This window comes from Cydia fagiglandana, chromosome 16 (assembly GCF_963556715.1).
Source record: "Cydia fagiglandana chromosome 16, ilCydFagi1.1, whole genome shotgun sequence".
Classification (NCBI taxonomy): Eukaryota; Metazoa; Arthropoda; class Insecta; order Lepidoptera; family Tortricidae; genus Cydia; species Cydia fagiglandana.
Genome location: NC_085947.1, coordinates 10,362,008 through 10,375,285, shown reverse-complemented (window position 1 = coordinate 10,375,285; position 13,278 = coordinate 10,362,008). Strand labels below are relative to the sequence as shown.

At 37.4% G+C, this 13,278-nt stretch overlaps 1 protein-coding gene across 6 annotated transcripts in view; it reads right to left on the bottom strand.

Annotated features, from left to right (window-relative positions):
* LOC134671975 (potassium/sodium hyperpolarization-activated cyclic nucleotide-gated channel 2) overlaps positions 1-12,900 on the bottom strand; it is a 287,227-nt gene extending 274,327 nt beyond the window's left edge. For 5 of the 6 annotated variants that reach the window (XM_063529861.1, XM_063529865.1, XM_063529872.1 and 2 more), the window contains exon 1: positions 12,752-12,900. The gene's annotated coding sequence lies outside the window, so the exon portion shown is untranslated. The other variant, XM_063529863.1, reaches the window with a different exon arrangement.
* Positions 12,901-13,278: the final 378 nt, after the last annotated feature.

Sequence of the window (13,278 nt, the reverse complement as noted above, 5' to 3'; positions counted from 1 at the left end):
CGAAATTCGCATATTGCGGGGATCTTTCTCTGTCACTCCTAAATACGCCTTCGTTGGAGTAAAAGAGAAAGATCCCCGTAATTTGCGAACTTCGGTTTTCGCGGTAGCCGCTCAGTATAGGTAAGTAGATACATATAAATTTAAGAAACGTCAATTTTGTATAAAATAATTCTGAACTTTTTCTAACTATTAGCCGGGGTTTAACTTTTTGTAATTACTTTGTATGGCTTAATTATCTGCAAAATTGCGATAAGAACTAGACAAGTAGTCACTGCGTGGGATGTTTTCCAATTTACGATAGCTAAAAGTAGACACAGATATTTCTAGATACACAAATGTTTGCTTAAATAAACATATTTGAGCCGTTTGTGCCGTTCTATACCCACCTGGGAAATAAAGGCCCTTTCAGATATGTCACGTATCTGTTATACCTGCTAGAAAATGATTCCCTCTTATTCCCAAAATCCCAAATTCCCGAAATCGTTACCCTAGCTACACTTACGTCACTACTACTTAACTGCCGGCCTAGCCAAGGTTACAATCGCTATCGCTTCGACAACGAAAAGCTTTATGTCTCTCTATCACTCTTCTATATTAGTGCGACAGTGACAGTTGCGTTTCGATCGCTACGGAGCGTAAGCGATTGGCATTTTGGCTACGCGGCCTGCTTTCGGTCGAACTAGGTACTTACTTCATTGAACGTCTTAAGTTATCAATTCTGTAATTAGTTACTGTTCAAAATAATTATATTTTTATCGGAATTGATTCTTCTAAACTTTGAAAAGATTGTATTTATTGTAAATCTGCATTTATGAATAAAGCACAAAAAAATAATACACATATTTATTCAAAAATACACTAGTTACGCTCCTTTGACTCTTTGGTCAGTCGATAAATAATCAAAGTTTTATAAGGTAATTAGAAAATCGTCATCGACATTCTGGTTTTAAAAATGCTACCTATTAAAAATCACTATAAGTGCCATATTAACATTTCTAAAAAAAATATGATATTTACATATATTACATTATTATACACCTTAATATGAGAAATATGACATTTATAAGTAAATTCAAGGGCCCCAAGAATGTAATTTCCGTTGTGGCTGGATAAAAAGGATAGTTGGAAGCAAGGAGGAATTAAGGCACTTAGTGGCCGCGGCCGCCCGCAGGCTCTGAGGGCCTACCGCGAACCACGTTCGATGTGATGCCTTCCTGCCACACTTACGTACGAATTTACAAGTGCGACAGAGAGGCAACACGTCGAATGTGGTTCGCGGTAGGCCCTCTGGTTTCTTCTGACAGGGATTGATTCTGTCCGAACGCTGTAGTGTGTGTGCCATGCGTTACTAGGACATCTAGATACCGCATTATGTACAACGTGTGTAGTCAAAGTATAATTGTATTCTTTGTAGTCAGATTACATTTCAATCTGAACCTTTTCAATAATACAGCTCAATCAGGTAATATTGATGTAATCGATTATTTTATAAATGGCGGACTTTATTCCAAGTGAAATCACATTTACTGTCTATTGTTCACAAAGTATTACTGCCGTAAACATGAAATTTCGGCTATATTGGCCACTAACTTGCCTGAGTGGAGTGAGTAGTTTCTTTTACCTAAAATCGTCATAGGTAATATCTCAAAATTTAATTTAAGGCATGGCCATTTCATCATTCCTACCAATCCTAGCAATAATCGATTATGACTCCTCTACACGATCGGCCAATGCCGGCCACTCCAAGGGACGCAGCCATGCGATAGCATGACATAGCAATATCAGTTGCTCCCTCTAACGCATAAATGCGTCCCTTGGAGTGGCCGGCGTTGGCTCATCGTGTGGAGGAGCCATTAGAAAGAGATCTAGTTCACAAAATAATACTCGTAATTGAACACTGAAAACTCTCCCGTTTTGTATACATATTTAATTACACGAACAGGTCTAGCGTGATATGATTTCATTGTTTGGTATTCATATCGCGGTAGACCCGTTCATGCAATTAAATCTGAATACTGGTAATAGGTATTATAAAATTAGTCAATAAAATGGCAGCATACTCGGGACGTCAGAAAATATTTGCATTTATAAAATTGCATTATAGGTAGCGCTGGTATCCCTAGTACCGTAAATGCTGTCTCATCAAGACAAATTTTAAAAACAAGCAAAAAAATTCCATCCAGCTCGCTAAAAAGAGATTCTTTTCTAATATTGTCTTAGGAAACGTCGCATGTTTGCCGTTCTATTGTACCGTTCCATCTAGCGTGTTACGTCCTTGCCCTCCCTGCCAATTTGCTGAGAGCTTACCGCTCGTTATGGCTACGGGAATGACAGATTCCCTCTCATTTTAAGAACCTCATATCTGAATTCTGGTATTTTCTAATGTAGACCCTATTCCTATCTGAACAACGTCGTATTTGACTAATTTACCAAGGTGAATACTAGTTTCGCGGAGTGAGCAGGAGATTTTCTGTGTACTCTTGCCACTTTTTACTGCAGCGTGTTTTGGTTTGAAAGGTTCGCTCTCACGCAAGCGATTTCTGAGTAGATACCTATTCGCATTTGTCGAGTTAAGTGTTTGTTCATTTAAAGACCGTACATACCTATCTGACGCCGCACAAATATTTTAAAGTAATTAGTCCGTGAAATAATAAGTCCAGCGGAAATAAAAAGTTTATTCCTATTAGTTTTCTACTATAACGATAAGAAAACATAATACAATTTTACTAATCAGTTTTTTATGTAGGTACCTAAGTAAGTACGATTTCCAATTACTACATTTTTTTTTATTTGACTCCCATCTAATGTGTATCTCTACTGAATAGACAGTTAGGTATTAAATTATGTATAGATAATTAAGCGTTGTACGTAGATCTTTGCTCGATTACAGGGTTTACTCTGTATAGCAACACTGCATGCAAGGCCTGCTTCATGCATGCGAAAAAAATTCATAGCCATTATGATAACTCGATGAACTGGGCTGGTAAGCTGCCAAATCCACAGAAAATATAAGAAATTCTCTACTTATAGAAATCTACCTAAACTTACCTCTACACCGACATCGTCGACTTATAGTCGAAGACTTACGTAGACCAATCATAGTAGAAAATTGTAAGTTTTTGCTTGTTCAATATACTTACGATAAAAAACTCAGCTTTGTAATTTTTTATAGTTATTACCACGACATTTTCCGCATAAAAACCCTTGTGAGCGAGCTTTTGCAAGGAACTCGTAAAAATGATCGCTCTGAAGGATTTTGCGTCTTAATTCCATTTTTATCGCAGAACATTAACGTTAAAGGCACGTTAAAATTAAACGGCAAGCCATAGATTTTCCATAGAATGGGAGCTTTCATATTACCGTTTAGCCACCAGACTGCTAACCACGTTACAAGAGTTGGTACATAAATATTATGAAAACGACTGCAGATACTTCATTTCTTAATTGCAAGAAGCTGCTTTTGCAGGCCGTATCCTGAAAGCTCGGATGCGTAATGTTATGATGAATAATTTACTGTATATTTTATAGAGAGTCGTGGAGAGGACAGGGCCAGATAGCCTTTAAAAGCTCCTTATTACTGGCCGCATGGAAAGGAAGCGTACCTAGGGGTGGACGTATGGCCACGCGTTGGGCGGACAGAATAACGTCAGAGACAAACTACCAGTGCAGGCTAGCATGCACTGGGTCCAAGACAGAGCGGCTTGGAGAGCGCTGGTGAAATGTGTCCACATTCGTCACGTCCCTCAGCCATGAGGATACAACAAAGAAGAAGAAGGTCGTTCTTGAGAAGCCCAACATTCACGCGCGCTCTTACTTACATTTTACTTACATAAAAGTACAGCGGAACTAAGATGATCGCGGTTTTTAACCGACTTCCATTTCATAGAAGGAGGAGGTTCTGTATTCGGTTGTGGCTATTTTTTTTTTTTTTTTCTATGTACGTTCACCGATTACTCCGACTCCGATTTGAGTAATTCTTTTTTTGTTTGAAAGGAGCTACCTCCGAGTTGGTCCCATTTTAATTTGGTTCTGTTCTGATGATGGGATCCATGAGGAATTGAGGGAACTCCTCAATTTTTAAAGGCACATGCATGGTGATTTGGGTATTTTCTTAAGCAACTCGAGCATTTTCTTGAACCACCACTTTGATGAAGTAGACCTGATGATGATGATTGTTTTGATGATAATGATGATGATTTATTAAATGTAGTATGTTCAGCGATTACTCCGGCACCTGTGATCCGATTTGAGTAATTCTTTTTTTGTTTGGAAGGAGTTGCCTCCAAGGTGTTTCCGTATTATTTTTGGTTCTGGTCTGATGATGGAATCCATGAGGAATGGAGGGAACTCCTCAGTTTTTAAAGGCACGTGTAAAGTGATTTCGGTGTTTTCTAAAGTAACTCGAGCATTTGCTTCCGAACACCGCCAATTTGACGTAGTGCAAGTGTAGCCTTACCACGAGTTTGACATTGACATATTCGCTAAGTTAGCGACGCTAACGTCTTCGTAACTTACTTTTTATGCACCTCGCTCGCACTAATATGCCAGTACGAGTGAGATGCAAAGAAAGTAAGTTACACACACGCGCTAGCGAATAAATCAATGTCAAACTCTTGGTAAGCTGGTAAGGCTACTGATCGGGGGTTAGGGTTAGGAGTTAAGGGGTCGGGGATTAAGGGGTCGGGTAATGGTGGTTGAAGGGCGGCTGGTTCAGGGCCGAAGGGTACATGGATCAGGGGTTGATACGCTATGAGGTTGAGTGATCGGGGGGGTTGAGGGATTGGGTCAGTGGCGGGGCGGAGGATGGATTTAGTGTAGTGACAGGAATTATAATTTCCCAGACGGACTCGAGAAAATTCCAGATTACATATTTATTAAAGTAAATACACGAATTTAGTGTTAATCATGATGTTGTTTTTCATTCACGCGTCGCGCTACGAGTATTAACAATGCGTTAAAACTAAAAATGGAAAAATAAAAACTTTTTACAAAAAAAAGAAAACCGACTTCAAAAAGGATGAAATAAAATATTATCCTTTTTAAGTCTATGCGTTACCAACTGATATGTTTGAAGTCAGTGCCAAGCCAAGTAGTAAAGAATACCCGTCAAAAATAATCAGCTTTATGACTATAAATCCCATTAGAAGTGTACCATTAGAACTATTATAAATGTGTAAGTAATTCTGTCTGCCTCTTTGTCGCCTTTTTATGGCTAAACAATTGAACCGCTTTAGGTGAAATTTGGCAAGAACGTAAATTCTTTCAATTGTTTTATATTTTGAAATGTAGTCCTCTGAATAAGGGACGGGAAATAACTTCAGTTCCAATCCCACGCTTGCGTGCCGACAAACATCCGGTACGGACTGTGCCAAGAAGATCGATCGTGATCGTGTGTTCTGAGGTGTGTTCTTAGGTACAGTCGACGTCAAAGAAAGGTATTATACACTTTTGCACCTTACTCCTTTGTAATAAGACGAGAAGTGTAAACATATTTTTAACGTCGACTGTACCTACAGAAAGTACGTTCATTGTAAGGCAATCCAACGTACATCTTATCGAATCGCACTAAAATAATGGTATGCTTCAAAAGTTGGCTTGGCACCGACTTCAAACATATCAGTTGGTAACGCATAGACTTAAAAAGGATAATATTTTATTTCATCCTTTTTGAAGTCGGTTTTCTTTTTTTTGTAAAAAGTTTTTATATCAACTGTCATACCCGTCCTCACTTTTTAACAAGCATGTAAAAGTATTATTCAGTTATGATCCCTTCACATGATAAGAAACAGAACAAGCGTGTAATAGCGAGAGAGGTACATGACACAATAGAATAGACGATAAAAATAAGTAGAGTAGTAGAAATAAATACTATCGTCACTGGCCTACATTTACTTAAGTCACCGAAAGCCTTCTTGATAAAATAATAAATCATTCCTAGTCTGAATATGTCATCTGCTCGCGTTTCGTATACAAAAGACTTGTCTCACCCGATATTACTGGCATCCCGACAGCCGGCAGCTGGCAAATACCTATTTGAAACGGGTGTATCGAGCATCGGGCCGCGTCACTCACCGGAACGGTTCATAAACGACGTGACAAATGAATGATGCTGCCATTAAGTTTCTGTTTTAAACTCGGGAATGCTAATACAGGGCGGTGCGGTGAGACAACTTGAGAAACTTACTCTACAAGTTTAATGTAAATAATTGTTAACAGCTACATATTTGTTGCTAAATTTCAAAGCTTTATGGCTTTATTGATCTTAAACTATACTCTGTATCTTTAGGTATTTAAATAAAAGTAAATAAATAATTTGTACATTTTCGGGTAGTTATAAAATTTATTCGTTAACCAACCAAATACAAAACCACCTGGATCTGTCACTGAACGACCTGACTTTAACCTACATTATTTGATCATGTAATGTTTTCATTTACCCTCAACTGAGAGCCATTAATTTAAGGGTAGATTTTGTTGACTTTTATTTAAATACCTAAAGATACAGACTATAGGTATAGTGTAAGTCAAACATACAGTGCCTTATTTTAAACATCCTATCTGAATATCAAGTATGTAATTGACTAATAAACGAAATGGATACGATGATCGAAACGGAATAAATTATTTTTCCCTCCCCCGAAACTTTATGAAATCAATTTATGATGGAACCCCGAATATATCTCGCATTTTCACTGCCTTCTCAACGCCCGTAATTCGATGAAAGGGCGTCAAATTAAAATGAAAACACAACAGCGAATGACGAACAAAAAAGTTGATTGCGGGGAATTATTAAATCAAAATTCCATTTCGTCGCCTTTGAGCGTATATTCTTTTCACAGCCAATAAAATTAATCCCTATTATATATACACAGAATCTGTAATCTGACAGAAACCTAATTTAAACAAAGCAATAGTAAGCTTTGTCTTAGTTTTAGCCATTTTTCGCAAAACATTAATGTACTTACATATAACCTATAATATCGTTAGGTTTAATTTAATTAATTGAAGAAATGCAAGTGTGTTAATTTAATTACGACTAAAGGCACTAGTAACTTAATATCCAACAATATTCTTTAATACACAATAAAAGAAAACAGCCCACAACCCAACAATATACATAGTAGACAATTGGCGATCTTAATGATATTAAATAATAAATAAAATAAATAAATAAATAAATATTATAAAACATTTTTTTTTACACAAATTGACTAAGCCCCACGGTAAGCTCAAGAAGGCTTGTGTTGTGGGTACTCAGACAACGATATATATTAATATATAAATACTAAAAATATAATAAAAAGCAATATTTTCTAAATAACCAGCTAAAAAACTAGCCAAGCCTTCTTCTAAACAAGTTTTAATAATGTTTTATTTGCAATAAATATTCCTAAACTTAGGTTTTCTTTCAAGAGTTACATAACCATGCTTTTGATATGTCTATAACATTGAAAACCATTTGTCCAAACGGCTTGTTGAGGTCTCTGGGGACAAAAGAGCAGGCAGCTTCCTCGCTCAACGCATAAGCGTTGCGATCCAGCGAGGAAATGCTGCCAGCATTCTTGGCACTATGCCCCAGGGGTCCTCTCTAGATATATATTATTAGGTATTTTTTTAAGGTTTAGTTTTAGTTTTGTAGGTAGTTTTAATTTTAGGTTACTTTTTATTCTAAGATTTTTTAGATTTAAAGTATGTCATGAAAACCATAGTTTGCAATTTTATTTGACCATTTAATCTACGGAACCCTAAAGCTACGCTAAGGTTTGCCACGCGGCCACGCCGTATTCACACGTTCTCGCGGATCCAGTTTATGATAGGCAAAAACTAGTCGGCTTAATCGGTCGGCCTTGCTAAGACACCGATAGTTATATTCTTATGGTATGGCCGTGCGAGGGAATTTATCTTCGGACCACCCATTACCGAATACATGCAATAAATTAAGTCTTATCACGGAACGACGTCACTTGCTCGGTATTTTATTCTTCTTGGAAATAAAACCAACATCAGCAACAAACATTAAGCAAATATCGAGTATATATTACAATCGATATATATAGATATATACAGGGTGATTCAGGAGACGTGAGCAGGACTAACACTGCGCATTTCGTAAATTATAAGCAACTGTTTTGTATCAGTATTAGTGAGGTTAACGTTAGTTTTCTAGTCGAGTTGAAAAAAAAAAGTTATTAATTTATTTACGACATGAATGGTCACCCTACAATTAGAATACTAGACTACCGATATCCTGTGTCAAATTGAATGTCATCACGGTCTGGTTACTTTTGAAAACTCGTATCTCACTCAAGTTTGACAGTTTATTTTCTTCGTAATCATAATGCTGTCATGACGGTTAAAGAGGTTTTATGTTTATTAATTAGATCTTGTAGGGTGACCATGATTGTAGAGAATTAAATTTGCCCTCGCCAAAATGTTAAAAATTAGGAAAAAGTGTGGTTGTTTCACCTAAATACGACGGTGATCGATCAATTATCAGTTACTGAGTGTGCAGGATTAGTCCTGCTCACGTCTCATGAATCACCCTGTATATATATATAGGACGGACCCGCGCGACTCTAAAAATGAGGTTACCAAAATTCTTAGGTACGACATTTCTAGTTTCTTTTTCTCTTGTTTGTTTTTGAGGTATTGAACCCCTAGCATGGTTATGGTTATTGATTAAAATTGGTACTTTGAAACTTAAAGAAAAAACCTATTTACAAATACTTGTACGATACATTTTGAAACCCACAGTGAAGTAAACACATGACAACATGCATAATTAAGTGAATGTGATGCCGGGTGTGGTATTTAAGTTTAAATCCATCCAATCCAAATCCAATAGTCGCTTAACAATTGTTCGTTAGTTTGAGGATTACAGCCTACAGTTTAGTTTTTTGTTCGTGTTATAGGCCACATCCGGTATAATAACAAAATATGTATTAGATGAATACAACAACAAAACACTAGTGTGATCTTAGCCCTAGGCGATCAATCCCTGCCATGTAATTCGGAACCCATTAAATCAAGTGTATAGTTCTGCCCAAGCTGAAGGTATTGAAGGTAACTCGATATGGATCCATTTATATTTATATAACCGTTTATATTTATATACATATTTCGAAAGATATAGCCAATATTAGTTTATTTATCTAACTTTTTATCGCTAAGGCGGAGCCTTCTAAGAAACAAAGACCGGGATGATTGATTGCGAGTTCTCGCAGAAAGGTATAATAGCATTGTCTGTTTTAGCAATATAATATTATATTATTATTTCGGTTTTCGCGGTAGCCGCTTAGGCTCCCAAGAGCTGTGGCTAAATGCCGGGACAAAACGAGGAAGATGAGTATAGGGTAGGTATAGATAGTGACGTTAGTTACTCATCTATTTTACCAATTTAAAATATTAAAGTAAGATATCTATTAGATGTGAATTAGATCTCTAAGTCATATGGCTCGATTCGGGAAATGAATTATAGACTCACTAGATATGAAATAGTAAAGATATGTGACGTTCCACTGCAAAAGGTACCTTATGGCGGCTGGCGCCGCGATTCGTGAAATGAATTAGAGATTCACTAGATATGAAATAGTGAAGATATGTGACGTTCCGCGGTAAAAGGTACCTTATGGCGGCTGGCGATTACGTCACATAGCGCCGCAATAATTGAATATAGCGTAAGCGCCAACCGCCATAAGGTACCTTTACCCGTGGGACGTCACATATCTTTACTATATCGTGTCTAGTTAATCTCTAATTCATTTCCCGGATCGCGCCGTAAATCACAAAGCTTAGGTTAGATCTTGTACTTTGTAAATGTAAAGAGGTTGGTAGCTAAACATAATTTCACCTCGCACAATGACCTTTTTCAGAATTGTGCACAGTACCTAATACGTCTAATCTAACTAACAGCAATTCACAATTACCTATTGCTATTTAAAATATACAAGACTCTATATATACAATTTTAATATCCTGTAGACAATATATTTCAAGATAGCATAATACCTATTATTCAGAAACACGTCCGCAAAGCTGGACAGTTTTACCCTCCATGGGAAATGACCATCGTATTTCACATACCTACATAATATATCTTCATGAACATGATATATCTGCCCTATTCGAACTTTAAGATACGTCAATTAATAGATTTTTAAACGATATATGGATTAGATGTGTCAGTGTCAACAGTGACGTTTTTGTTTGCAGAAATGTCTCATTTGACACTGACATATCTAATATCTAATCTATTAACTGACTTACCTTAAAGTTCGAATTGGGCCGATATTCTCTTACTGGATCTAGCTGTCTAGCTTTCAGTATGGCCAAAATTATGTTAAGAATTTTTAAATACCTACTAACATATTTTTGCAATAGTAGAAACAGTCAGAGTACCTGAATTGTCACAGTGACAACGAATATGAAAGTCGCTAGAGACCACATACTATTGTCTCTGTGACAAAGTACAAAATGGGTAGGATATAAAATTATTTGACTGTAGGTACCTATTGAAGGTCTGTCATTGATGTCTTATGTACCTAATTGAGATCAGATTGAACGCGATCACTTAAGAAAACGAAGGTTGTAATGAATTACTTGCGTTAATCACTTCTAATCGCGTAATTGCTAGTTTTATGTTGCCATATAGCCGCCGAACGACAGTGTTCGCGCAAGGTTCGCGCGTTTTATGTATTGCCGGAAATGCTACCATAAAACGTAAAGTAACGGCAACCCAGACCTCATTTCCCGGGGTAAGTTTTACATACTTAATCTTTTACATAGTTGGCTTTAAGTTTCCTAACTCCTTCGTGTTGTTCTCCAATGGACAATGCAAATAATACATTGTCCATTGTATATGAATAGGCACGAATCGTCATTAACACCGTCTTAAAGGCTACAATCTGCTACAATGGACCGGGAGACCGCCATTGTTACGAACGCCTAAATATTATTATACACGTAGTCGGTGAATTTAGGAGTTCATTAGCAGAATAAATTGATGGGATGAATGTACAGACAGCTGCAGAGAAAAGTGACCCTCCCTACACAGAAGTTTGTATGCAAAAGTGCTAAATAGGTAAGTAGTATGTCTTTTCAATGTTTTGTTTCTGTCCCTAAAAGAAGTAACGGAGTAGTCTATTTTGTTGTATATGACAATGTGCTGTGGCTATTATTATGATTGGTAGTTTTTGATAGATATGTTAGTTTTTTTAATATAGCCCTAATCACCCATTTTCCATTAACGTTTCTAATACATAAATAATTTCAAAGCTTTCAGTCACCGACTGAAGCTTGCCGATGTAATGTTTGATAAAAATATCACTACACGTGGTATTAGTATGTAGTAATACTACATCTTGTTCCATCAAAACATGTTCCATTTCATAAACCCCGGCATAGCCAGACCCAACTATATCGAGATCTTCTATTTCTTAAACGAACGGTCTGTAGGTCGCTTCTCAAAAGTATAGATAAAGCGACGTCGCTTTTCTGTCACCAGCAGTATCATGATAAATGGTTATTTTCCTCGTCTGATTTTTTATCCAACTGTCCTTCTATCTCTCCCATAAATGTACTAAAAATGGACCATACAAAACATATTCTAGAACATAATTATTATTTGTAAAAAAGATACCTACCCGTACTATTATTTTGTTTTTATTGTGTAACAACAGAACTTTCAAGTAAGTAGGTACCTATTTCTCTCATATTCGAAGCCCAAGTCGAGATTTTATCGAGCTATACAAGAACATGGACAATTTTGTCGAGCTAGATGTTCGCGGGAAATCTCGTAAGATTTAGGTCAAGTAAGGCGGGAATAACTAAACTAATATTGGTACATGTACAACAGCGTAGCTGAGTTCCTGTTCTGGTTTGTTTAACAAAATTGATTAGTAATTAAACATCCCGATCGCAGAGGCTTACCATGAATAAAAAGTGTTAATTGGAGGAGTAGTTTCGATCGTATTTTAGGTAAATTAAACGGTGGTATCGATTTGTAGAATAACAAAATAGTCCATAGGTACTTATGGCGCAATCTACGTAGGTTCGCTATTATTGATAATCTAGTTTTAAATACATCATTCAAAAGTCGTCTACGTAAAGTAAAAATCATCTTAATAAAAACCGGAACTCTGCCAGAACCTTCCACGAGCGGGCAGAATTCTTCGCATTTGACCTTCCAATTAGGGAGTGCATGTGAACCTTTTTTGCCTTCCGTCCCTCATTACACGTTTTTGAATAGACCAGTATAGCAGCAATTTTGGATCTAAGAACTAAATAAAGCTGTTCAAGGCAAGGTCAAACAAACATCAACATTTATTCAGAAAAATGTAATATTTATGTTTTACGTATAAACCGCGATGTAATGAAACTCGCATGCGAGTTCTTGCATCGTCTAAATGAGCCCTTAATTTTATAAGATTTATGATTCATTTAGATGCTGTCATCGAAAAATGAAAATATTTTTACAGAATCGGTTTCTCGACCGGCGTATCAAGCCGCTAGCTGTCTCGAGTCCAGGCTCGAGTCCCGTTACATAACGCACCTGCCGCATGCCAATATTCGCACTCGTCGATCACCGGTACTTACTGCATCGATTATGTCACCTCTCCAGCTGACGATTATTGCACAACGAACGTGTTAGCCGAACGCGCGATTCGCTATCGAGCCACAACGCGATCGCGCGAACGCACGCGCGATTTAATCGGTGTTACGTGGGGTTGGTGGAGGTTAGAGGCAAACTCACCGTGTGGATGGTTACATAAGTCGCGTGGCGGGGACGAGGACACGTGTGGCCCCTCCGGGGCTTGTGGCGCGACTAGCTCGGGCGCCGCCCGCGCCCATTGAGGCTCGCGGGGCGCCCGCCGCCGGCCACCCAGACGCGATTAGACAGCCTTCACTTCACGTGCGCTCTCAGCCGAGGGGCTAATAAACCTTACGCATTCTTTCCACCATTGCACTTTATCGACAAATACAATCAAATACATACATAATATTATATGTATTTTATTATTATATATAACAATTAAAATAAATCCGCTCACAACTGATTTTTATCTATTTAAATGAACTTATCAAAAAAATTACTTACATATTGCAGCTTAAATACTTAAGTGATTAAAGAATGTTCAAAAAACCGGCCAATTTACACATGTCAAAATAGATACAAAGAACTAACTTACGGTACTTAAACCTAAACATCCCAGCCGGCCTACCCAGGGTGAAAAATCGGTTGCGCTACGACAACGAAACGCATTGTGGCTCTCTATAATA